The 24,513-nt window shown below is 46.6% G+C and overlaps 1 long non-coding RNA gene and 1 other non-coding gene across 7 annotated transcripts in view; both read left to right on the top strand.

Moving 5' to 3' along the window:
- Positions 1–24,513, top strand: part of LOC105497569 (uncharacterized) — a 230,478-nt gene that overhangs the window by 32,094 nt on the left and 173,871 nt on the right. The gene's annotated exons all lie outside the window — the stretch shown is intronic.
- Positions 11,023–11,122, top strand: LOC112429458 (small nucleolar RNA U13). The gene has a single exon (XR_003021714.1). It is a non-coding gene; the product is annotated as a small nucleolar RNA U13 (small nucleolar RNA).

The following is a 24,513-nucleotide window of genomic DNA, read 5'->3' as shown; positions in this document are numbered from 1 at the left end:
AGATCATTTTTTTCTTTCAAATGTAAGCATTTATAGCTAAAACTTTCCCTCTGAGCACTGCCTTCGTGGCATCTCATAAGTTCTTGTATGCTGTGTTTTTGTTTTATCACAATGTATTTTCTAATTTCCAATGTGATTTCTTCCATGACCTATTGATGTTTAAGAGCATGCTGTTTGATTTCCACATTTTATATATTTTCCAGTTTTCCTTCTGTTACTGTTATTGTTTCATTCTATTGTAGTCTTAGAAGATACTTTGAATAATTTAAATTTTCTTAAATTTATTGAGGTTTATTGTGTGGCCTAACATATGATCTACCTTGGAGAATGTTGCATGCACACTAGAGAAGAATATGTGTTCTGCTCATGCTAAAATGTTCTAAAAATATTTGTTAGATCTAATTCTTTTATCATGTTGATCAATCCCTAAATTTCCTTACTGATCATCTGTTTAGTTCCAGCCATTATTGAGAGTGAGGTATTGAAATCTCAAACTATTCTTGTTGAACTTTTTCTCACTTCAATTCTTTCAGATTTTGATTCCTGTTTTGGAGTTCTATTGTTCGGTGTGTATATGTTTATAATCATTATTCTTTCTTGATGGATTAACATGTTTATCAATATTTAATGTCCTTTTTGCTTCTTGAAACAATTTATCCTTAAAGTTAATTTTGTCTGATACTATTATAGATACCGTAGCTTTCTTTTGATTAATATCTGCATGAAATATCATGTTCCATCCTTTTACTTCCAATCTGTTTGGGTCTTTGGATCTAAAATGGGTCAGTCTCTTGTAGGAAGCATTCAGATTATGTCATTTTTTTTTGTTTTTTGAGATGGAGTTTCACTCTGTTGCCCAGGCAGGAGTACAGTGGCATGATCTTGGCTCACTTTAACCTCCAGCTCCTGGGTTCAAACAATGCTCCTGCCTCAGCCTCCCAAGTAGCTGGGACTACAGGCGTGCACCACCACACCCACCTAATTTTTGTTTCACCATGTTGGCCAGGATGGTCTTGATCTTCCGATCCTGCGATCTGCCCACCTTGGCCTCCCAAAGTGCTGGGATTACAGGCATGAGCCACCGCACTCAGCCTGGATCATGTATTTTTATGTAATCTGCCAATCTCTGCCTTTTAATTAGAGAGCTTAATCCATTTCAATTAACATAATTATTGATAAACAAGGGATTATGGCCATTTTGCTATTTTTCTATACTCTAATGTCTTTTCAGTTTCTCAGCTCCTCCTCTATTGGTGCTTTCTTTGGTATTTAACTGATGTTTTTCTAGTATACTCATTTGATTTCCTTTTTATGTCCTTTTCTAGGGATTATAATTCAAATATTAAATTTACAGTAATCTACTTTTAATTAATTATAATCTAGCTTCCAATCTAGGTGGATCTTTTATAGCTCTGTCCCCACCCCTATGTTGTCACTGTCACAAATTACATCATTTTATCTTGTGTGCCCATTAACATAAATTTGTTTTGTTTATTCATTTGTTTTGAAATGTATAGGGAAAATAAGAGAGTTACTAACCCAAAATATTATATTTTATATTAACTTATGCAGTTACCTTTAGTAGTGTTCTTTATTTCCTTGTATGGCTTGCAGTTACTACCTAGTGTTCTTTTATTTCAGCCGTAGAGACTCTCTTTAGCATTTCCCGTATGACAGGTCTACTAATTATGAACTCTTTCAGCTTTGCTTTATCTAGAAATGTTTTAATTTCTTTTTCATTTTTAAGTAGTTTTGCTGGATATAGAATTCTTGGTTGACAATTTTTTTCTTAAGCACTTTAAATCTGTCATCCCACTGCCTTCTAGATTTCATAATTTTCATTGAGAAATTGTCTTTTAATTTTATTGAGATCCCTTGTATGGATTGTTTCTTCTTCTTGCTGCTTTCAAGATATTCTTTGTCTTTTTTCTGATACAGTTTGATTATAATTTGTCTCAGTGTACATTTCTGATTTTACCTTAGTTGATGTAGATTCATGTTTTATTAAATTTAGGAAGATTTTTGACCATTATTTATTCAAAAATGCTTTCCTCCCCTTTCTCTGTATCTCTCCTTCTGAGATTGCCATTATATATATGTTGGTATGCTTGTTGGTGTCATAAATGTGTCCTGGACTCTGTTTTTCTTCATTTTTTTTTTTGCTTTCTGTTACAAAGACTGGATCATATTAAATAACCTATCTTCAAGTTTGCTAATTATTTCTTCTGCCTGTTCATATGTATGTTTCAGTTATTATATGTTTAACATTGATAATTTCTACTAGATTCCTTTTTACACTGTCAATTTCTTTATTGATATTCTTTATTGATATTGATATTCCTCATTTGACATAATTTTCCTGGTTTTCTTTAATTTTTTGTTCATGGTTTCCTTTTGCTCTTTCAACTAATTTGAGATGGTCTTTGATTTACAGTTTTTATCTAGTAACTGTTTTGCAGAGATTTTTCAATTAATTTCTTATTTTCTTATGAATAGGATAGACTTTCTTACTTTTTTTTTTTTTTTTTTTTTTTTTGAGACGAAGTCTCACTCTGTCGCCCAGGCTGGAGTGCAGTGGCCGGATCTCAGCTCACTGCAAGCTCCGCCTTCCGGGTTCACGCCATTCTCCTGCCTCAGCCTCCCGAGTAGCTGGGACTACAGGCGCCCGCCACCGCGCCCGGCTAGTTTTTTGTATTTTTTTTTCAGTAGAGACGGGGTTTCACCGTGTCAGCCAGGATGGTCTCCATCTCCTGTCCTCGTGATCCGCCCGTCTCGGCCTCCCAAAGTGCTGGGATTATAGGCTTGAGCCACCGCGCCCGGCCAACTTTCTTACTTTTTTGAATGGAAAACATTTTTACTTTTGTTGAAAACTGGACTGGACATTTTGTACATTATAATGTGGTAACTCTAGAAATCACATTTCTCCCCCCTCAGGGTTTGTTGTGCTGCTTGCTATGGATTATTTGTTTGATTTAGTGACTTTTCTAAGGTTTTTTTTTGTAAAGACTGTATTATTTGTTGTGGTTTACCACTGAAATCTCTGTTCCACTATTTTAGTGATCTGTGAGTGATTTGGCAGAGATCCCCTTAAATGCCTGGAGCCACAAACAAGCAAACAAATGAACAAACAAACAACAAACAAACACATAAGACCGCTCCTGGTCTTTGCAGGTTGGCTCTGTGTTGGAGTACTCTGTTTACAACTCTGTTTTGCCTTCATCTTCTGTTTACACAGAGCCTAAGCATCAGGCAGAGGTGTAAGCTTAGGATCTCCTCAAGTTCTTATGAGCACGTGTTCACCTTTGTGCCTGTGGCTGTCTTGGTTCCCATTTCATCGTGTATCTTCCTTTCCTAGCATCTTTTCTATTTTACTTTTTGGTGTGTCTATTACTTTCTCGGACGCCTATCCATTTCCTCGTGTGGGTGTGGCTAGTACATTTACCTTTAAATACTTTAGACAAATATCACCCAGGAAACCAGTTCAGCCCTGGAAAAGCTTTAAGGCAATTGAGGCAAACCCTTGAGTTGATCCTTTAGGGAGCCACCAGAAAGGTGACATATAACCACAATTCCTTGGGAGAAGTCCATGTTGGACCATCTGGTGCCAGAAAGATGCACCTGGCATGTGGGCCACCACCTTCAGAGCTGCCACTGAGCCCGGGGGAGGGGATAGTGAGTAGGTAACTAAAATCACAGGACTCTCTTACTGAACTCCAGGAGCCCCTTGCCTCATTAATAAAGAAGTTCCTTCAGGTTGTTTTTTATTAGATTCCAGAGTTACAAAAAAGTCAATTCTGACTGTTTTTGCCAGTTCAATCACTGCTGTGTTGGGCGGATGGAGTCTTAGATTTACCTAGTCTGCAGTTTTGGTGGGAGATGATTTTTGACAAAGGTGCAAAAGCATTTCGATGCAAGAAAGATAAGCTTTTCCATAAATGGTACTGGAGAAACTGGACATATGTTAAAAAAGAATCTGACCAAAGACTCATATGTTACACAAAAATTAACTCAAAATGGATCAAAGTCTTAAATGTAAAATGTAGAACTATAATTTTTTTAGACAAAATCAGAAAATTTCAGGACCTAAGGCTAAGTGAAGATTTTTTAGACACCAAAAGCACAAACCATAAAGCAAAATAAGGATAAGTTGGACTTCATGAAAATTTAAAACTTTTCTCTGTTAAGAGCATAGAAAACAAGCAAAAGACTAGAAGGAAATATTTGCAACCACATATCTGAGAAAGGATGTATCTAAAATATATAAAGATCAGTAGAAAACAAAGCAACATTAAAAACAACCATTCCGATTAGAGAATAAGCAAAAGACACGAACAGACACCTCACTAAAGAGGTTAAACAGATGGCAAACAAGTTCATAAGAAGATGTTCAACATACTAGCCATGAGAGGAATGCAAATTAGACCACAACGAGACACCACTGCACTCCTATCAGAATGTGTAAAATAAAAAGCTGACTGTACCAAGGGCTGGTGAGGATGCGGAGACACTAGATCACTCGTACATTGCTGGTGAGAATGTAAAATGGTTCAGCCACCCTGGAACAGAGTTTGATGGTTTCTTAAAAAACAAAACATGCAATTAACTACTGTGTGACATAGCAATGGCATTCACGAGGATTTATCCCAGAGAGATGAAAACCTATGTTCATGCCGAAATCTGTGCATGCATGTTCATAGCAGCTTTATTTGTAATAGACTGGGAAAAATCCTAATGTCCTTCATGGATGCATGGTTAAACTAAGTGGTACATGCAGACCACAGAATACTACTCAGCAATAAGGAATGAATTATCGATACATACAACAAGTTGGGTGGATCTCAAGGAGCTACGCTGAGTGGAAAAAGCGAACCTCAAAAGTTTACATACTCTTTGGTTTGGTTTATATAACATTCTTGACACGACAAATCATAGACATGGAAAACAGGTAAGTTCTTGCCAGAGACCGGGGTATGGGGAGGAGGGAGCCTGTGACAGTGGCACTGTTCTATATTGTGGTTGTGGATACACAGAGCTCCATGTGACACACACACACACATACACATGCACGAGTGTATGTAAAAAAAAAAATGCATTCTCTGGTCTGGGTCTTTTGCATGGGTAAGATTTTGGCCAGAGTCATATGTCACCTGGTTGTTCCCTGAACCTGCCACATGTATTTCCCCTCACTGCCCTTCCCTTAGGCAGAAGTGGAAATAGAGCAGCTTCCATGGGAACCTGAGAGAGCAGAAGAGGTGGAGGTGGAGGCTGTGTGGTTCTGCATCCACGCTGCTTCTGCAGCTCCTCTGCCTCTGAGCCACAGGAGGTGGTTGTGCAATGTCCAGAGAGGCACTGGGCATCCCAGGATATTAGAGTTAGAGGTCGGCCTCCTTCAGCATCCACCAGGATAAACTCAGGGCCTGTGTGAGGAACCCAGCATTGACTTCAGTGGGGTGGTGAGGCAGAGAGCTACCCTGAGGAGGGGGTGCCCAGACATGCCATAAGACACAGGGTTGCTGGCTATTTGGCAGGAGTGGAGGGTGTCCTGCGTCGATCTGACGTGTCTCACACACCCCAGTGAGGCCAACTGGGGGCACTTGAGCAGGCCTAGGGAATTGCCAAGGCCTGGGGTTAGAAAAGGGGACAGGTGGCCTGGATGGTGGTTCAACACCATGTGCCTGACTGATGCTGTTCCAGGCTGGGGCTGACCAACTGCCAACCCGGTGAGACCAAGAGGGTCCTGAGGGCCACATGGGCCCAAACCCATCTCCACCCTCAATACCGTGGAGCTCCCCAGAGACTGAGATGCCACACTGGGGAGAAACACGAAACAGAATTTTCCTCAAAGAGACTAAGTTAGTCTCCTGGAAGAGAAGGTGAGGCCTCAGAGTCACACGTCCTCCCTCTCTCCACCCCCAAACTCATCAGGATGGAACCGTAAGGAGCAGGCTAAGTTTTGGGGGTATTGCATCTGAGTCACATAATGTGCCATTTTTCTTCCCAATATATTGATATAAAGGTAGAATATTCAACTATTGGGGGTGACCCAAAATAAAAAGTAAAAGCCCCCTTTCCCCAAGTTCTCTCGCCAAAGGTACTTACCGTCAGCAGTTTCTGCAATTCTTCCCCAAATATTTAACTTTTAAAAAGTATTTAAACCAAAAAGATAATCTATAGCACTCTCAGTGCCTCTCTTGCCTCTTTTTCTACTTAAATTGTCCTGAGAATCTTTCCACAGTGACCCCGCCCCTTTTACTCCTAATGACTGTAGCGTTTCTCCATCATCGGTTTCCACACTGACCCCACCCCGTTTACTTCTAATGACTCTAGTGTTTCACCATCATCAGTTTCCACACTGACCCCCCCCCTTTTACTTCTAATGACTGTAGTGTTTCACCATCATCGGTTTCCACACTGACCCCACCTCATTTACTTCTAATGACTGTAGTGTTTCACCATCGTCAGTTTCCACACTGACCCCTGCCCTTTTACTTCTAATAACTGTAGTGTTTCACCATCATCGGTTTTCACACTGACCCCACCTCATTTACTTCTAATGACTGTAGTGTTTCACTATCATTAGTTTCCACACTGACTCCACCCCTTTTACTTCTAATGACTGTAGTGTTTCACCATCATTAGTTTCCACACTGACCCCCTCCTTTTACTTCTGATGACCATAGCATTTCACCATGATTGGTTTCCACACTGACCCTCCCCTTTTACTTCTAATGACTGTAGCGTTTCACCATCATTGGTTTCCACACTGACCCCACCCCTTTTACTTCTAATGACTGTGGTGTTTCATTAACATTGGTTTCCACACTGACCCCCCACCCTATCTACTTCTAATGACTGTAGCATTTCACCATCATTAGTTTCCACACCGACCCCCCCCTTTTACTTCTAATGACTGTGGTGTTTCACTAACATTGGTTTCCACACTGACCCCCCAGCCCATTTACTTCTAATGACTGTAGTGTTTCACCATCATCAGTTTCCACACTGACCTGCCACCCCTTTCACTTCTAATGACTGTTGCGTTTCACCATCATCAGTTTCTACACTGACCCCCGACCCCTTTCACTTCTAATGACTGTAGCGTTTCACCATCACTGGTTTCCACACTGACCCCACCTTCTACTTCTAATGACTGCAGAGCTTCACCGTCATTGGCTTCCACACTGAGCCCCCCACCCTTTTTACTCCTAGTGAAGTAGAATTTCATCATCTTTGGGGACCTGATTTATTTCCCCTGTCCTCTTTGTATGAACACTTTGCTTGTTTCGGTTTTTGCTATTTCAAAAAATGTTGCAATACACATCTTTCTTTTTTGTGTATATTTTGGGGGAACACATCTGAGCACCTACACAGGACAACAACTAACAATGTATGTTTGGATTCTGGGGCATAGGAATGTATTTATTTTTAATAAAAAGTAAAACATGCTCAAAGTTAAAAAAATTAATCTGATATTTGAAGAGTAAAAAGTATAGCTCCTTTTATTCAAGCCCCCATCCCCTATTCTCGGGGGGTCATCATTTTTATTTCTCTTTCTACATCTCACCTGTAATTCCCTATGCCAAGGGTTAAAACTTGGTCCCCTGTGGAACACACTGTATTTGATGAATAATTGTCATTGATTAGATATGTAGATTTTATGAATGGAAAGGATGAGAGCGAGATAAATACCTACGAGGAGAGCGTTCGTCCCAAATCCGGACTAAGCAGAAATGTCCAGGGACATCCGATGGAGGTGAGATGAAATATTCAGACTTCGCTTTTTGCTTCCCCGAGTGCCCTGCCTCCCAGGTATAATTGTAGTTCCAGTGAGTCCTTGGAGACCTACAAGCCAAATGAGATATAGATTGAGTCGTTCCTCTTGAATTTCACAGTCCAGAGTGCTGAGAGCCATCTGATGTTATGGCTCTGGTTAAAGAATTCTGGCCATCTAGCGGCCTGTAAAGGAGACTTGAGCACACACTAAGGCCTTGTTAGTGGGATTGGCGTGGTAGGAGGTCCAAGTGCAATACAGAAAGCTACAAAAAGAACGCACTGGTTCCAAAGCAGGGATGTTTATGGAAGGAAGAAGGAATTTCAGACACCCCGACATAGAGGCACCATTTGGAAGAACTACCAAAACCACATCAGTCTGATAACATTTAACCTGGAGGAGAAGAGCCCACAGCCTTATTTGCAGCTTCTCCCTCCCCAGGTGTGGGAGGTGGTGTCTAGGGGGCAGAAAGGCCTGGGGGAGGAGATGGGGACCCGGAGTTTGTTTAGCACAGGCAGACACACGTGGTGACTTAACGTGCACCCTCTCGCCGTTTAGTTTCTGATGGTAAAAGGTGGGATCACTTTCTCCATTCACAAGTGAGAAAAACCAGGCCCCCAAAGAGAGGGAATCAGGCCAGACTCCACTCATAGTGATCACTGGAAACAGCTGGAGAGGACGAGGCTGCATTTCCACTCCGTTTAAGAAGGCAGAGAACACGTATCTAATGCAAAAACGTTTCCAGAAATGTGGTTCTATAGAAAGGTTTTGGTCCTGAAAGGACTACGTTTCTATTATCTCAAAACTGCCTGCTGTGAAAAGTGAAAAGTCGCTATTTTCTTGGTGTTCAGTGCAAAGAATTGCAAACACTGAGCCCTGGGCGCCCTTCCACTGCCCTCGGAAAGGTCTGGTTCTCCCCAAACGATCAAACTCAGGGCTCCCTTACAATGACTTTGGAGGGAGGGGCTTATTCTAATTTGGGGGATCCAATGAAGGAGGTTTCGGGGTGTGACTACAGCCCGCAGAAGGTGGGGATTTGTTCTGATGGTGACCAGGTAACAAGGGATTCGTGGGCAGGCCTGAGGCTGTGGCCATACTCTCCCTCTCCAGACATGGGATTCCCAGATACAGGAGGGGGTTCAGTCCTGCCTGGGCGAGTCTTCCCTCAGTCCCCATTGGAGACAGCGGCTTGTGCCCCGAGCTGAAACAATCTCTTATTTGAAAATAAGTCCATGGTGATTTTACAGAAAACAAAACATGAAGAAAACACTCCAGGCTGGGGGTTGCTCGCCCCAGAGAGCAGTAAAAGCAGGTGGAGGGGACACTTCCTGGCTGGTTTTCCTCTTCCTCTTGCCTCATGGCTCTGGGCGAGCGCGTCGCTGCGAGGCGCTCAGGGAGCCTGGCCTGCCATTGCCAGTGAGGGCAGGCGCCTGTGTGCAGGGACCTGGGGGGCCCATGCCTGAGTAGACAGCAGGGGGGTCACGGGGATGGTGGGGACAGCCAGCCCTGCTCCCTGGTGACCACGTGCACACAGCCTGCTTCCTCCCTCCGAGAGGCCTCTCTCGTCGTGAAAAACAACGGATATTCATTCTACAGGGTTTGGGAACTAGCCTTTGTTCCTCCTGGCCCTGGAAAAGTGGCCTTAATCCAAAGTGATTACTCTGCAGCTCCCTCGGATTTATTCTTCAGTGATAGCCTCTCCTCTGCCGCCTGAATCTTGAGCTCCAATTGCCCGCGGCCTGTCACAGAAGGGCCATATGTCTTTCTGTTCCTGTGTAGAGAATGACATTGAAGTCTCTTTGTCCGCTCTGAAGCTCTTGTGTGTGCGCGTGTGGCGCTGACCTCCGTGGCTCATTCCACCCGCAGTGAAAAGGAGCCATAAAAAGCACAGGGGTTTGAAAAGTAGCCCAGGCAGAAGGAAGGAGCTCCCGCCTGGATGCTCGCGGGGTCCCTGCGTCTGTCTCCTTTGGCCGTTGGCAGCACTCGGACCCCGGTGCTGGCAGCTGGAGGCGCGCCTGGGTATTGTCTGGGCAAGGGTGTGCGGGTCAGCCTCCTTCTTTGCTGTCCCTGCCATCTATTGTCTTTCTGGGCAGGCTGAGAAGCACATCTAATAGGGCTTATGTTCTTTGTTGCTGGGTCATTGAAGCTGCAGGAAGGAGGATTCCTTCTTCCCTCGAGGGTCTCAGTTCCTGGCAGAGCAGACTGGCCGATTGTCTTGATACCAGGATTTGGGGAAAGCCCCTTTCTCCATTCTGGTGTTGCCTTTTTGCCTGCAGGGGACCGTGCTGTCTGCCTTTAACCTGATGCTTTAAGTCTTGCAGAGCCCTCCAGAGGGGCATGGGAGCACATTGCCTGCCTCTCCTCCACTGTCCCTCCACCATTTGGCAGGAGACAGGACATGCAACAACTTCATTTCCTGGTTGCCAAGTATTGATTGAAAGGTGTGTGTAGCCACACCCACTTTTCTGCCTGTTCAGAGTAACGTGTATAATTTCTTTGGTCGTTGTGTCTTGTCTCTGCTCAATGTGTTTTGCATTATATGAAAAAATAAATTTTCAAATTAACTGCAGTTTAGCTGTGACTCAGTTTTTAATTGCTTGGAATTAGCACTTGATTTGCATAGTACTTGATTTGTCAATTATCTGTGACTTTGTGATTATCTGCGCTAAAATGGGGGACCCTCCTGATTATGCTCCGTAATGGAAAGGGGCAGGACAGTGGGGGATCCCATGATGGGAAAATCTAAAACCCACCGTGGTTTAATGCTGCCAGGCATGTGTCTTCCTGGTTCAGGAGGAACGTGCTGCTCGTTCTTGAAATTCACTTTTCCGGAAGAAACGGCAACCATGAACACTGGGTCAGAGGCGGGGAAGCTGCCTGACTTCCACTGGGCCCCGCCCATTCCACCCATCGTGGCCTCCCCATTCTCTCTGTCCAAGGGCGGTGACAAGCTTTGCCCTGACCTGAGCCCACGTATCTAGGTTTGCACCTTCTCTGGAGTGAAAGAGGAGATGAGTTATTTTAATCTTGAAGATCCCAGGTCAGAACATCGGGTTTCTAGTCCAGGTTCTGCCTCACTGTCCTCATTTATCAGATGAGAGAGGGGATGCACTGTTCCCCAAATCTGAGACCCAGGGTATACACGACTGGAGCCAAGTCTCGCAGCTGGGGAGGAGCGGCTCTGGCACTTGAGTTCAGTTTGGCTCCAAATCTGTAGTGAGTGGGGGTCTCCCTTAGGTAAGTAGGTTAAGATCCTTTTGTGGTTCATAAGCGTGATGATTGGGTTTTCATGCTCGTGTGTGAGATGTGCCTCTCTCAAGCCTTGTTACGAGTCACATTACCTGTCTGATGTGAAAAAAAAGAGAAGAAAAGAATAACAAGAACAACCATAAAAAGCCCCTCGTCATCTCTCTGGGGCGTGCCGTGGGGCCGTTTCTGCTGGGGTGGGCCTCGGAGCCCTCTGGCTGATTCTGCGGCAGCACAGAGCCCCACCGTGCCGATGTTCCGTGCGCTGGTCTGGGATGGTTCCGGCGCCCACGGCCTGGTGTGGTCAGCAGCAGGGTTTCATTCAGGTCGCTCCTTCCTGACCGCACTGTGAGACCTGCAGGCAGAGGCTGACCTAAGTCACCTTTAGGGTTCCCCAGGTGAGCTCTTGAATGTGTCCCCAGACCACCCCATCTCTCTGCTCCCACTCCAGGTCCTAACAGGGTCCTCCAAATCCACAGTTCTTACAGGGGAAGTCTGCTCACTTCGGAGATGGCCCTGTCCCTGAGTGCCCTCCGTGCCCTCCAGAACGGAGAAGACACACAATTCTTCATTTGGGTTGTGTGAAGTGTTGGCCCCTCACTGTGATATGGACAGGAAACTGGGAGGTGCTGGGTAGAAGACTGAGGTTCCCTGGCAAAGGCCCTACCCTCAAGCCTGAAGACCTGAGGACCTAAATGAGGACAGGCGTTTCTGTTTTTCACTAAAAAGTTGCCTTTTGGCCCACTATGCCCCCATCCTGTCCCCATATAAACCCGAGGGCACACATGCAAGTGGCTGAACGTCAGGACCAGCAGAACCGGCAGACCAGTGACGGCAGAACAACGAGGCAGAGAAAGAGAGAAGCGGAGGGACATCTGGAGGCCGAGGGGAGTTCAGCCAGGGGTGGCTAGAGAAAAGGCCAGCAATGGACGGCCCGACTCCAGGTGAAGACCACCTTCCCCCTCCATCCCCTCCTTCGGGCTCCCCATGCATCTCGCCGAGAGCCACCTCCTCCACTCAGTACAACCTTGCACTCACTCTTTACGCCCACATGTGATCTGAATCTTCTGGTACACTGGGCAAGAACTCAGGATACAGAATGCTGTCGTACTAGCTCCCTGCCCTTGCAATAAGGCAGAGGGTCCATTGTGCTCATTAACACACAAGCCATCTGCAGATGGCAAATCTAAAAGAGTCCGGTAACACACACCCATTTGGGCTTTGGGGGTTGCAGACATCCACCTCTAGATGCTGCTGTGGAGCCAGAGCCCAAAAGCGCTTGTCCCAGCCTCAGCACCTGCCCGTCTGCCTGCTCCCCTGAGGGTTTGAGCTGTGGGGTGACCAAGCAGGTGACGACCCTGTTGCACATCCTGTGAGGGGAACTCTCTGGTTTCAACTGCATGGGGATCGCCTCACCTTTGCAACCCGGCTCCTGTTACTTGAACACAGAGCACCTGCCCTCAACGTGGGATGTGTCTCACCTCCAAGCTCCTGTGTCCTGGGCATCCCTTCCCACTGCTCATGTCATGAAGCCTACTTGGCCTTCAAGGCCTAGATCCAACGCCACCTCCTTCAAGGAGGACACCTGGATGTCACCAGGTAGGGCATTAGTAATATGGCAGCAATGTGGCCTAGATCCAATGCCACCTCCTTCAGGAGGACATCTGGATATTGCCAGGTAGGACATTAGTAACACAACAGCAGTGTGGCCTAGATCCACCACCACCTCCTTCAGGAGGATACCTGGATCTCAGCAGGTAGGACAGTAGTAACATGACAGCAGTGGGCACTTATTAGCATTTGCTGTGCCCGGGGATATGCTAACACACTTTATGGATGTGGCAGCATTCCGCCTCAGGGTTCTGTATAGTTTAGACTCTTGTTTTTCTCTCCCTGTGGGTGAAGGACCTGAAGCTTGGGGATGTCGTGCTTTACAGGAGGCAGAACCGTGTTCCTGATCCGCCGCATCTGTGTGCTGGACCGTGGGATGTGCCTTCCAGCGCAGACCAATCCCACAGCGTTTTGTCTGCTCCTCCTCGTGTCCTTTTGAATTTCTAAATTTCTTGGCATTTCTGAATTTCTTGTCCTACTCAACATCTCACATGTATTATTTATACTTGCCTTATTGCTTTGAATGTGTGGCCATAAACTCTTTGAAGTGGGGGAGCTGTTTTTCCCAGGACACTAGCACTGTGTCTTGTACAGGACGGGTTATATTAAATTTTGTTAAGCGAAAGGGTTGATGACATAGTTGAAGTATGGGTTTGTTTTACTGGCTGGTGGTGTTGAGCACCCCCTGAGGCTATCCAGGCTGTGTTCTGAGTGTCTGCACAGACGGCCGTGTGGGTGGCTCCCTGACGTTTCTCTGCCTGCGGTGGGTCGCTGCTGCCTGGGGACTGTCGCGGTTGACAGGTGCAGCAGGAGCTGCTGACGCCGGGCCACTGCGTTCTGGAAGGCTAACCGCGTGTCCCGTGGGGAGGGTTTCTTCTCCCTAGTAGCTGGCATTCCTCGGTACTTTGGATGAAAGATTGCCTTTTCCTCTGTTTGTGGTGTGGGTAAAATCCATGATGTTGAACGAGAAGACATTAAAGGGATGGAGTTCTTTGTTTTGCTGAGGTTTTGCTTTTCTGCCTTTGCAAAATCAATGATGTCTGTGTGGTCCAGAAAGGAATTAATCCTGTGTGGTGTAAATGGCTGCGGCTTGACAATATCCAAACCTGAAGTGTTCCGCCCGCCTCTGCCCAGTGCTCTAATGCGGGTGTCGACGGTCAGGCAGAGGGGCCTTTCCCAGGCTGCTCCCTATAGAATTGTCGGGTTATTTGCGTTGATTAGATTTTGTCTTTTCTTTGAGAAAATGTTTATAGTAATCTGGTTGCCTCTCTGAGTTAAACAATAATTAAAAACACATAATAAAACAAGCTCCCTCCGGCGTCTCTTCGGCTCCCGGGGTTGGGGATCGATTCTGCGGCGATCTGGCTTTGCTGTGGATTGCAGAATGTCTGTGAGTTCATCAAAAGGTCTTCAGTCAATACCCTTCTTTTCAGCTTGCACCCCACGGAGCAATGCCTAAGCCAGCAAGGAAAAAGCAGGCAGGCCACGGGTTCCTCCAGCCCGGACCCTTCCCTGAAGGATTGAAATTGTATTACACGCGAACTGTGGTTACCTTTGTCAAAGAATAACACCTTCCATCAACTTTTGTGTTTTGGTGTTTCAAAACCTTCTGTTTCAAGAGGTCATAGCATTTCTTAGTAGAGAAAGACCTCAGGACATATTTAAGTGTTTACCAATGATATCTTAAAAGCCATAACTTTAGAGAAAGAACAAAAACCATGAGGAATCCATACCCTCTTTTCCTGCCTCTCTCTCCCTCTTTCTTCCTGTCTTTCTCTCTCTCTCTCTGCCCCTCTCCCACCCGCCTTCCTCTGACCTGAAGCTCACATGTGCTCAGTGTGTCCTCTGGGCCTGGCGTTGTTCTAAGTGTTCTCTTGTGGATCAGCTAATTAGTTCTCCTCTCAGCTCTGAGAGGTGGGTTCTGATGCTCCCATTTTGCAGATGAACAAGCGGAATCACAGTTCTGAGGCTTTCTCAAGGTTACATGGCCGGTAAGTGGCAGCATCCAGACCCAGGCAGGCGGCTCCACAGCCCACACCGCGTTCTGCGGCCTCCCTCTTTTCATGCGTGTAATTCATCCTGTGTGTGCTGCCGTCTCTGAGCCCCTTTCTGCCTTGTCATCCAGTCATTCGGTTTGAATAAATATTTCTTCCATGCCTTCTTGATGCCAAACCACAACCTGGGAGACACAGCAACAAATAAGATGCTGCCTGCACCCTCCAAGGGGCCGCAAGCAGCCCGGGGAGGAGAGGAACTAGAAGGCACCTGCGGGTGACAGAGGATGGGGGAACTGGGGGTGGCTGGGCTTATGCTTTGAAGGTCCCTCCCAAGCAGTGTGGATCAGGGTTTGGAAAGGGAGGAGGTGGCCGCAGTGGTTCAAACTGCCTCTTAGTTCTGGCAGCATGATGTCATGGTTCCGGGTGCGGATTCCACAGCCACATTCCCTGGGTTCTACCCCCACCCCAGGACGGGCTGGAATAGAAAAATGGCAGATTTTTCCAAAGTATGGCTGCGAAAGATCAAATCTGTGAGATCTAGAAAAAAACAGTGCTTTATTATCATTTGGAGGACAGGTGGGCCCAGCAGACCAAAGAGGAGGCCAGGTCAGAACATGGAGGTGGGTGCCTCATGCTCCAGGTAACAGGAAGCTGGAGCTAAACCGGCTTGAGCTTGTTCAACACTAAAGACACGTGTTGGGTGTGGAAGGGGAAGTCCAGAGGCGGGGTGCACTTTGGGCTCCTAGAGAGCCCTGATTCTTTCTTTGTCTCCACTGTGATGCCAGCAGCATGGCACAGTCTTCAGTGGGACCTCCCTAGGGTGGCAGGACACAGCCCACAGCAAGCAACAGCACCTCTTATCTGTCTCCAGCAATGAAAGCCTGCTGCCCCAGGCTGTGCTGGACCACCTCCCGTGCTACTGGCCCCCTCCTGGACTAACACCAGGCAAGGGGAGGGGGGATACTTTCGTCGGCTTTGACCTGTTGGGAGTCCAGAGTGGAGTCAGTGTCTGCTGAGCCCATGGCATGGCGCAGGTGGACACACAGACATCATTAGAAGGGGAAATTGTGCTTCTGAAAAGGCGGCTGAAAGTACCCACTCGTTGAATCGAGACGTGAAATTCCTCTAATTTACTGAAGACCAAGGCTGCCCTTTCCCCTGACAGCATTGCTGGAACAGAGCACTCCAGGAATAGGTGCTTTGGTCTCAGTCTGGATTTCTATCCCCAGTGCCATGGCGACTTCGAATCCACAAAGAGGTCCCCGGAATAGATGGACCCTGACCGGGATGATGTGGGCCCAGGAGCCACGGGACTCAAGGCCCTCCTGCCTGGAGGCCGTGGTTACTATTTGTTGATGCGTGTTCCAGGCACGCACAACCTGTGGCGGCTGGGAAGCAGCGAGAGCTTGGAAGTGAAATGAATCTGGGCTCCTGTGAAGCGGCTTAGGCTGTGGCTACTTGAACTCCTTGTGTTCTTCTAACATTCAGAGGAGGAATAAGTAAATGCAGTTTTCCTGGAGAGCAGGAGAGGACATCGTATTTCATCCATCAGCCAGTGTCACGTCCTGATTGTGTTAGGAATCTTGGGAAGTCCACCTTTGTGAGTTAGAGGACGCCAGCAAATATCTGGAATAACAATTCATCATGGGATTTATTATAACTATCAGGCATTTCATGGTCTCCCCCTTTTTCTTAAAGCATTTATGGCTCTTTGTGTCAACTGAGAGCAAAATAAGGACCTGTTTGGTTGGAAGAATCTGAGATGATTTTGTAGCTCATGAAGCAGATGCAGTTTAGTGGTTCTCAAAATCTAGGGTGCTTCAGAATCTGTGGGAAATCTTGTTGAAATTGAGATTTCTGGGTTCCACTCCTAAAGATTCTGATTTAATAGGTCAACCATCATGCTTGAGAATTGACATTTCTTTTTAAATTCCTCTCTCTCGCTCTGTTTTTTTTTTTTTATATATTTATGGGGTAAAATGTGGTGTTTTGAGCTATGTAAACCATGTGAATGATTGAATCAAGCTATCTAACATATCATCACCTCGCTCATTTTTTTGTGGTGAGACATTTGACATTTACTTGCTTAGTTATTTTGAAGTACACAATACATTATTATTGATCATAGTCACCAGCCTCTGGTAACTATCATTCTACTCCCTATATCCACGAGTTTGACTTTTTAAGGCTTCCACCGAAGTGGGAATGTGCATTTCTGAGGGTCCCCACGTGATGCCCATGTCTGGCCAGGCCTCACACTTGCAGAACCAGCAACTCAGTTCATTTCATGGGAATTGGCTGAAGTTCTGGGACCAAAATAAAACGAACCCGAGCAGAGACATTTTCAAAAAGATCTAAACAAAAATGTTAAAATAGCCTACGGATTCCTCTGCCATTTCCTCTTCTTTCTGTTGTCTTGAAAACCCAGAGATCGTAGGCTCCTGAGCAGAGGTTTTCTTTTCTCTTTCTTGCATTTTGTTGTAAATTTTGCTTGTCCAAGGGCTTTGTCTTGCCCTTTGATACTCAAACTTTACAAAATTGCCCCTAAATTAAGCACCGAGCTTTGGAGATCCGTGGTTACCTAAGCACATCACTGGTGTTTCTGCTCAAAGCTTTACAGGAAATAGTGAAGGAATTTTAAGGGAGGGATATGGGCGTGGGGGGGACACAGGGAAGTTCCGTGGGGAGAATGCCGCTTCAGATCCCATCCCGTGGGGCACCCAAGGACGGGGAAGGGCAGCAAAGCAGCTTTCTACTCTTGAGATGTCACCTCCCATTCTGCTTTCTGTTTTATTTTTAATTTTGGTAAGATACAACATAAACCGTATCATCGTAATCATTTTTAAACATAGAGTTTGGTGGTGTAAAGAATATTCACTTTGTTATGCAACCATCATCATTGTCCATCTCCAGAACTCTTTTTCTCTTACAAAACAAAATTGAACTATAACTCTCCACCCTCTGCTTCCCCCAGCCTCCTGGCAACCCCCATTCTACTCACTGGGTCTATGGATTTGACTACTCTAGGGACCTCAGATAGGTGAAATCATATAGCATTTGTCTTTTTGTGACTGGATTATTTCACTTAACATAATGTCCTCAAGGATGATCCATATTGCAGCATGTGTCAGAATTTTACTCTTTTTCTTTTAAGGCTGAATAATATTTCAATGTATGTATATAGCACATTTTGTTTGTTCATCTGTCATTAGACATTTGAGTTGCTTCCGCCTTTGGGCTACTTGTGAATAATGCTCCTATGAACATGGGTGCACAAATATCTCTGTGAGCCCCTGCTTTCAATTCTTTTGAGCATATACCTCATAATGCAATTGCTGGATCATATGGTAATTCTATTTTTATTTTGTTAAGGTACTGCCATACTGTTTTCATGGCAGCTACACCATTGTACGTTCATTCGCAGCAATAGAGCAGAGGGTTCTCATTTCTCCACATTCCCTGCAACTCTCCCTCTCCCTCCCCCTCCCCCCCTCTCTCCCTCTCCTTCTCCCTCCCCCTCCCCCTCCCTCTCACTCCCTCTCGCTCTCCCTCTCCCTCTCAATACCTCTCCCTCTCCCTCTCAATACCTCTCCCTCTCCCTCTCACTTCCTTTCCCTTCCTCTCCCTCTCCCTCTCGCTCCTTCTCCCTCTCCCTCCCTTCCCCTCTCCCTCCCTCCCCCTCTCCCTCCCTCTTTCCTTCTTTCTTTTCTTTTCTTTTTTTTCTTTCTTTTCTTTTCTTTTTTTTCTTTTCTTTCCTTCCTTCCCCTCTCTCTTTCTTTCCTTTTATTGTTTTTTGGAAATAGCCATCCTAGTGGGTATGATGTGGTATCTCATTGTAGTTTTGCTTTGCACTTCCCTGATGATTAGGGAGGTTGAGCATCTTTACGTGTTCTTATGGACATTTGTATATCTTCTTTGGAGAAATGTGTGTTCAAGTCCTTTGCCCATTAAAAAAAATGGATTGTTGTTGTTGAGTTGCAGGAGTTCTTTATATATTCTGGACCAACCCTATTTTGATTAAGAACATTCCAGACTGGAGAAGCTGCTTTCTGGTCTTAGCTCTATCCTTAAGTAGCTGTGTTATGTTAATCCAGTGGTTCTCAACGGAGGGGGAGATTTTGCCATCACCTGTGGTCAGAGGTCAGGGATGCTGTTAAGCCTCCCACATGTACAGGAAAGTCTCCCCAAAACAAAGAGTGACCTGGCCCAGAAGCCAAACGTGCCAAGGCTGAGCAGCCTGCGTAGAACAAACCACACCCCTCCTGGGGATGAGAGTCCTCACCTGCATGGCGGAGGTTGGACTATGTGGTCATGGAGGCACCATCCTATTTTAATCTCCTGTGTGCTCACTCCCTTTCTCTCAGTTAAAAAGCATCGTTACTGGTCCTCTTGAGTCTACAATGGGTGTTTACAAAGTCTCAATTGTTGCTCAATCCACATCAGTTCTCAATTTGTTGAGCTTCTGGTCCACTTTGGCAAAGCCGGCCAGGAACGAGAGGGAGCAGTGCCCTGACCACTCCTCCCCTGCACGGCTGAAGGGGCTGCACATGTTGTGGTGGGAAGGCTGGAGCTTGCGGGTACAGACCTGGATTCAAACCCTTGCTAGCGACTTGAGGACAAGTGTGCTATTTACTCATCGTGTATTTTTCAGTTCACATTCATTCAGATTTGTGGGAACAGGGATGTCCGTAAGTCTAGCACTGCTCCCTTGAGGGACTCAAACAATCTCGACCCCATCTGATCCTCGGTGCCTCGGTGCCCCCAGCTATGAGATGGAGACAGTAATAGCTGGCTCAGAGGCTGACGGAGGGTAAACAAGGAAGCCTGAAGAGCATCACCCCAGCAGCGCTGCCTGGCACACGGTATGTGCTCATGAGTGCTCACCGACGACTGAGTGGAAAGCCTGCTCCGAGAGTCTTCTTGGGCATAAACAATCCAGTTATTCTACAGTTCCTGGGACTCTCAGTAATAGTGATCATGATCTGCAGAAATTCTATCATCCTCATTCTAATCTACACTTGTGTATGGAAAACAGCCCCTAAAAGTTGCAAATTCTTTCTCCCAGCATTCAGCCTAGAAATCCTAAACCATGGATGTGCTATCATCACAGACACTGAAAAGATGGGGTTGTTTTCTCTCTGTTCAGCGGGGCAGTGATTGCTCGAAGGGAAAGAAGCGTCCCTTAGCGCGGGGAGTAAGTTTGGCCTAAATTGAATCATATCCTGGTGCCAACCCTCTGCACTTGCTTATTAGTGGCCCCATCAGGGGCCGTCAACACTCAGAGATATGTGGCCGGGAAAACGCGCCTTTTCATTTAGAGCAAATTCCTTGAAGACTTTTCTTAAATTATTTCTTTCCCAAGAGTGGCTGGAAAGTGGTTATTCATTTAAATATTTACCATGGGGAAAATCTCTCACCGACGGCAGGCTCTCCTTGACTGAGGGACCTGAGACCTGAGGCTGTGGGAGTGTTTCTGCAGTTTCCTTTACAATTCGGAATTGCCTTTTGAAGCACTCCCAAAATACAGAGCCGAGGAAGCATTGGTCTCACACACAATGGGAGAACAAAGCCAGGTGTTTTGTAAGGCAGCCATGGCTGACGTGCAGTTGGTGAGGATTGAATGGTTTTTCATACGGGCACTGAGCTATGAGCTCTCCTGTATTATCTCATTGCATCCAACAACCCTATGAGGTCTGAGTCATTTGACAGAGGTGGAAACTGAGGGTAGAGGGATTCAGTCAATTCTCTGCAGTCCAATATATCTGGTCAGTGGGGAGCCCAGGTCTTCCTGATTCCAAAACGTATGCTTTTAACCGCTCTGTTATAGTGCAGCAAATGACCCTACACGAGGGGAATGTTCAACTTTTATTATTTATGTTCTTTTTTAGTGTAGGTAGCACTCAGCTTAGAGAGGTTTTTTTGGAAGAAATGGGAAGAAAATGTCTATTCATTTCAAGGATGAATCTCAGACTTTCAAATATTAAAAATTAGGCTTATTGACTGAAGCTTTCAAGTCCCACAGTGGCGGTGCTGTGGTTAAATCAGCAAGGCTGTGTCATGCATATTTGCCTTTGCAGCTAGAGGTGAGGACACCGTAGAGAGGCAGCGGAAAGTCTGAGGACGCAGCTTCCCTGGTGATGTTGTCCCTGGATGGTGTTTATAGGGAGGGTTCCGAGTGAGAATGAATGGCTATTTTCTGATCAGCCAGCCTGCCATTCTGAAGCTCAGCTTGGCCAAATGCAGAGAAATCTTGAGAGCCTGGAGAAAATAAATGCTTTGGTCCTGCACTGTTCCTTTCCCCTCATTCTTTCCACCTTCCTTAAAGCTAAAAACTTAGTAGAATGAGCTCTTTTAAAATTGATTTAATTGCAAAAGTAATACACACCTTTACAGAATATATAGAAAATATAGGCAAGGAAACAGAAGAAAACAGAAATAAACCATAATTCAACTGCCTAGCAATTAGCAGTCCCCACTGGGAAGATTTTGGGGTTGGCATTTCCAGCCTTTTTGTTATGCATTCATGTATGTGCACATCTCCCCGACTCCAGACACACAGATAAAAACACTTGAAATAAGCACAATAGAAAAAAAAAATATGTATTGTGTACTCACAGTATTTTTTCTTTCTTCAACTTTTAAGTTCTGGGTGCATGTGCAGGATGTGCAGGTTTGTTCCATAGGTAAATGTGTGCCATGGTGGTTTGCTGCACAGGTCATCCCATCTCCTAGGTATTAAGCCCAGCACCCATTAGCTATTCTTCATCACTGATGCTCTCCTTCCCCCCAGGCCTTACCAACAGGCCCTGGTGTATGTTGTTCTCCCCCGTGTGTCCATGTGTTCTCACTGTTCTGCTTGCTCCCACTTATAAGTGAGAATATTCGGTGTTTGATTTTCTGTTCCTGTGTTAGTCTGCTGAGGATAATGGCTTCCAGTGCCATCCATGTCCCTGCAAAGAACACAATCTTGTCCCTCTTTATGGCTGCATAGTATTCCATGGTGCATATGTACCACGTTTTCATTATCCAGTCTACCATTGACAGGCATTGGGTTGATTCCATGTCTTCGTTATTGTCTCACAGTATTTTCAAAACTATTTTCTTAGTATAAAATAATCAGCCTTCTGTTTAATTTTCTGTTTCAGGCTCATCTCACTGTTGTACTATGTAGCCTGGTTGGCATATAGGTTGTCAGGCATTCTCGGCTGAACTGAGCACACATACTTGTGCTTTCTCTGATCTGTTCAATACCTCCTTGGTATTTATGGGGCAACTGTCAAGGCCAAGGTGTATGCAGCCTACAGGGTGTTTTAGAGGACTCGAACCCAAAGACTCACACCCAAGGAGGTGACATGCGTGTGAGCACCCAGGAGTTTGAAGCTAGTGAAGACACCTCGAGACAGGTCACTAGGAGTTCACCAGCCTCACTTCGTGAAGGTAGGGGCATTTGTCAGGGTCTTCGTGGATGGGTGATCTATTCTGGGGGAGGGGGTGATGAGTGGAGGTGTGTCTTTCTAGACGACGGGGGGACCTGGGGCAGGGAGCCTGGGGCGTGGTAGGGGTCATGGCTGGACCAGGCTGGCTAGCTGGAGGGATGAAAGGAGTTGCCCGGTGAGTTCAGCCTAAGAGCCAGGCCAGGCCCAAAGTAGGAAACACCTTGCAGTCTGGACCAAAGTCTTGGAAATTTCTGGTTCTCACATCAAGCAGCACTGTGATCTTGAGCAACTGAACCAAACTCTCGGTCTCTTGCCATCCCATTCCATAAAATGGGAATAATTTATTTGGAACTACATGTATTCATCGGCCAGGATACTTGAGTTTATAATAAAACTTTACCATCATAACGTGCCTGATAAACAACTCCCTCTGGTTTTCCGCATGGCGGGTTACACCACTGCACAGCTCCCGGGGATGCCCGGCATGGCGAGCGGTGCTGGGACAGAGCTCAGGGCAGGTCGGGTCACGCCACTGCACAGCTCCCGGGGATGCCTGGCGTGGCGAGTGGTGCTGGGACAGAGCTCAGGGCAGGGCGGGTTACACCACTGCACAGCTCCCGGGGATGCCTGGCGTGGCGAGCGGTGCTGGGACAGAGCTCAGGGCAGGTCAGCGTCTTCCCTGAAGCCACCACCTGCGACTGTGGGAATGAAGTCCACACTGCACACTCGTCATCTCGCTGGCACGCTGCGTCCGTTCAGCTTTATGACATCTGGGGAATCCTGTGGTCAGAAAAGCCCCCTCACCTACGAAGCCCAGTTTCTGCTCCTGATTGATGGGGCTGGTGCCTCATCAGGTTTTTTTTAAATTTTTTTGAGACGGAGTCTCACTCTGTTGCCCAGGCTGGAGTGCAGTGGTGCAGTCTCTGCTCACTGCAAGCTCCGCCTCCCAGGTTAACACCATTCTCCTGCCTCAGCCTCCTGAGTAGCTGGGACTACAGGCGCCACCACCGCGCCCGGCTAATTTATTGTGTTCTTAGTAGAGACGGGGTTTCACCGTGTTAGCCAGTTTGGTCTCGATCTCCTGACCTCATGATCTGCCTGCCTCAGCCTCCCAAAGTGCTGGGATCACAGGCTTGAGCCACTGCGCCTGGCCACCAGGATGTTTTTATAGGGAGATGCCTACAATTTGCTGTGGGCGCCTACAGTTCTTTGGAAAATTTTAGGAATCTCTAATTAAAAAGTGGTATCCCAGGAAGTAGGTTAAATTCAAGCACTCAACCCTATTGGCGAGTGGTTTAGTGGGGACTAACTTGAATGGGAGGCAGACTTTGGTATGCGTTCAAGCCTTGGCTCACTTTACCCACTGGCTGTGACCACAGGCAAGTCACCTAACTGAGTCTTAGCCTCCTTGTCTTTAAAATGGGAGCAGTGGCCAGGCATGGTGGTTCACACCTGTAATGCTAGCACTTTGGGAGGCTGAGGCAGGCAGATCACTTGAGGTCAAGAGTTCAAGTCCAGCCTGGCCAACATCGTGAAACCCTGTCTCTACCAAAAAAATACAAAAATATAGGCATGGTGGTACATGTCTGTAGTCCTAGCTACTTGGGAGGCTGAGATGGGAGAATTGCTTGAACCCAGAAGGTGGAGGTTGCAGTGAGCCGAGATGGCACCACTGCACTCCAGCCTGGGCAACAGAGTGAGATCCTGCCTCAAAAAAAAAAAAAGGAGGGCCAGTGATGCTTACACCTGGGGAAGATGCAGGATTCCAACGTCTCGCATGTGGCAAGTGTTGTCCAGGGTCTCACCCCTCTCAGAGGCTCAACAGAGCCCGTTCCCTGCTTGACTACCCTATGTCTGTTGGCTGATAGTCTGTATTGCTCGATTTTTCAGATTTTGGTGCCTGCCCAATCTCTCGCTGTCCCCTCCTCAGCTCTCAGTAGCTGCCTGTCAGCCTCAGGGGTGGTGTCCTGGCTGAGCCAGCCTCTGGCCCCACCTGGCCCACTCCTTGAGGTCTGCGTGGCCTTCTCAGGACCCTCGATTTTGGGGACCCAAGGCCCCAGTGTGCATGTTAACCCTTGTTAATGGGCCCCATGGATGGGTCAGCTGTGAGAGGAGCTGTCTAGGACTTAGGGCCAGAGGCTGGTAGAGAGGCTTGGGATTTGCAGTGCCATCTCCAGCTGTCTTTCTGAAGCACACGGGCTGTCCTGGGACTCAGATCACCTCACATTCCCTGTAAGTTGACTTCGATGCCTACATGATTGGTTGCATCTGCCTTTAATCTCCCCATTCTCGGAGGTGCAGGTGCAGTGAGGGCCTGACAATGAGGACGCCTCCTGCTGTGGCGGTGCTGGGAGAATGCTCCCCTGCGTGTGCTGCAGTGAGGTCATTTCTGGATTTCACAGGCAGCTGTGATCTCAACTTTCAAAGGGGTGCAGGTGATGGAAGTACAAGT

The sequence above is a fragment of the Macaca nemestrina genome, chromosome 13, assembly GCF_043159975.1.
Source record: "Macaca nemestrina isolate mMacNem1 chromosome 13, mMacNem.hap1, whole genome shotgun sequence".
Taxonomy (NCBI): domain Eukaryota; kingdom Metazoa; phylum Chordata; class Mammalia; order Primates; family Cercopithecidae; genus Macaca; species Macaca nemestrina.
The sequence above is the reverse complement of the archived record's forward strand: the minus strand, read 5'-3'. Positions and strand labels throughout refer to the sequence as shown.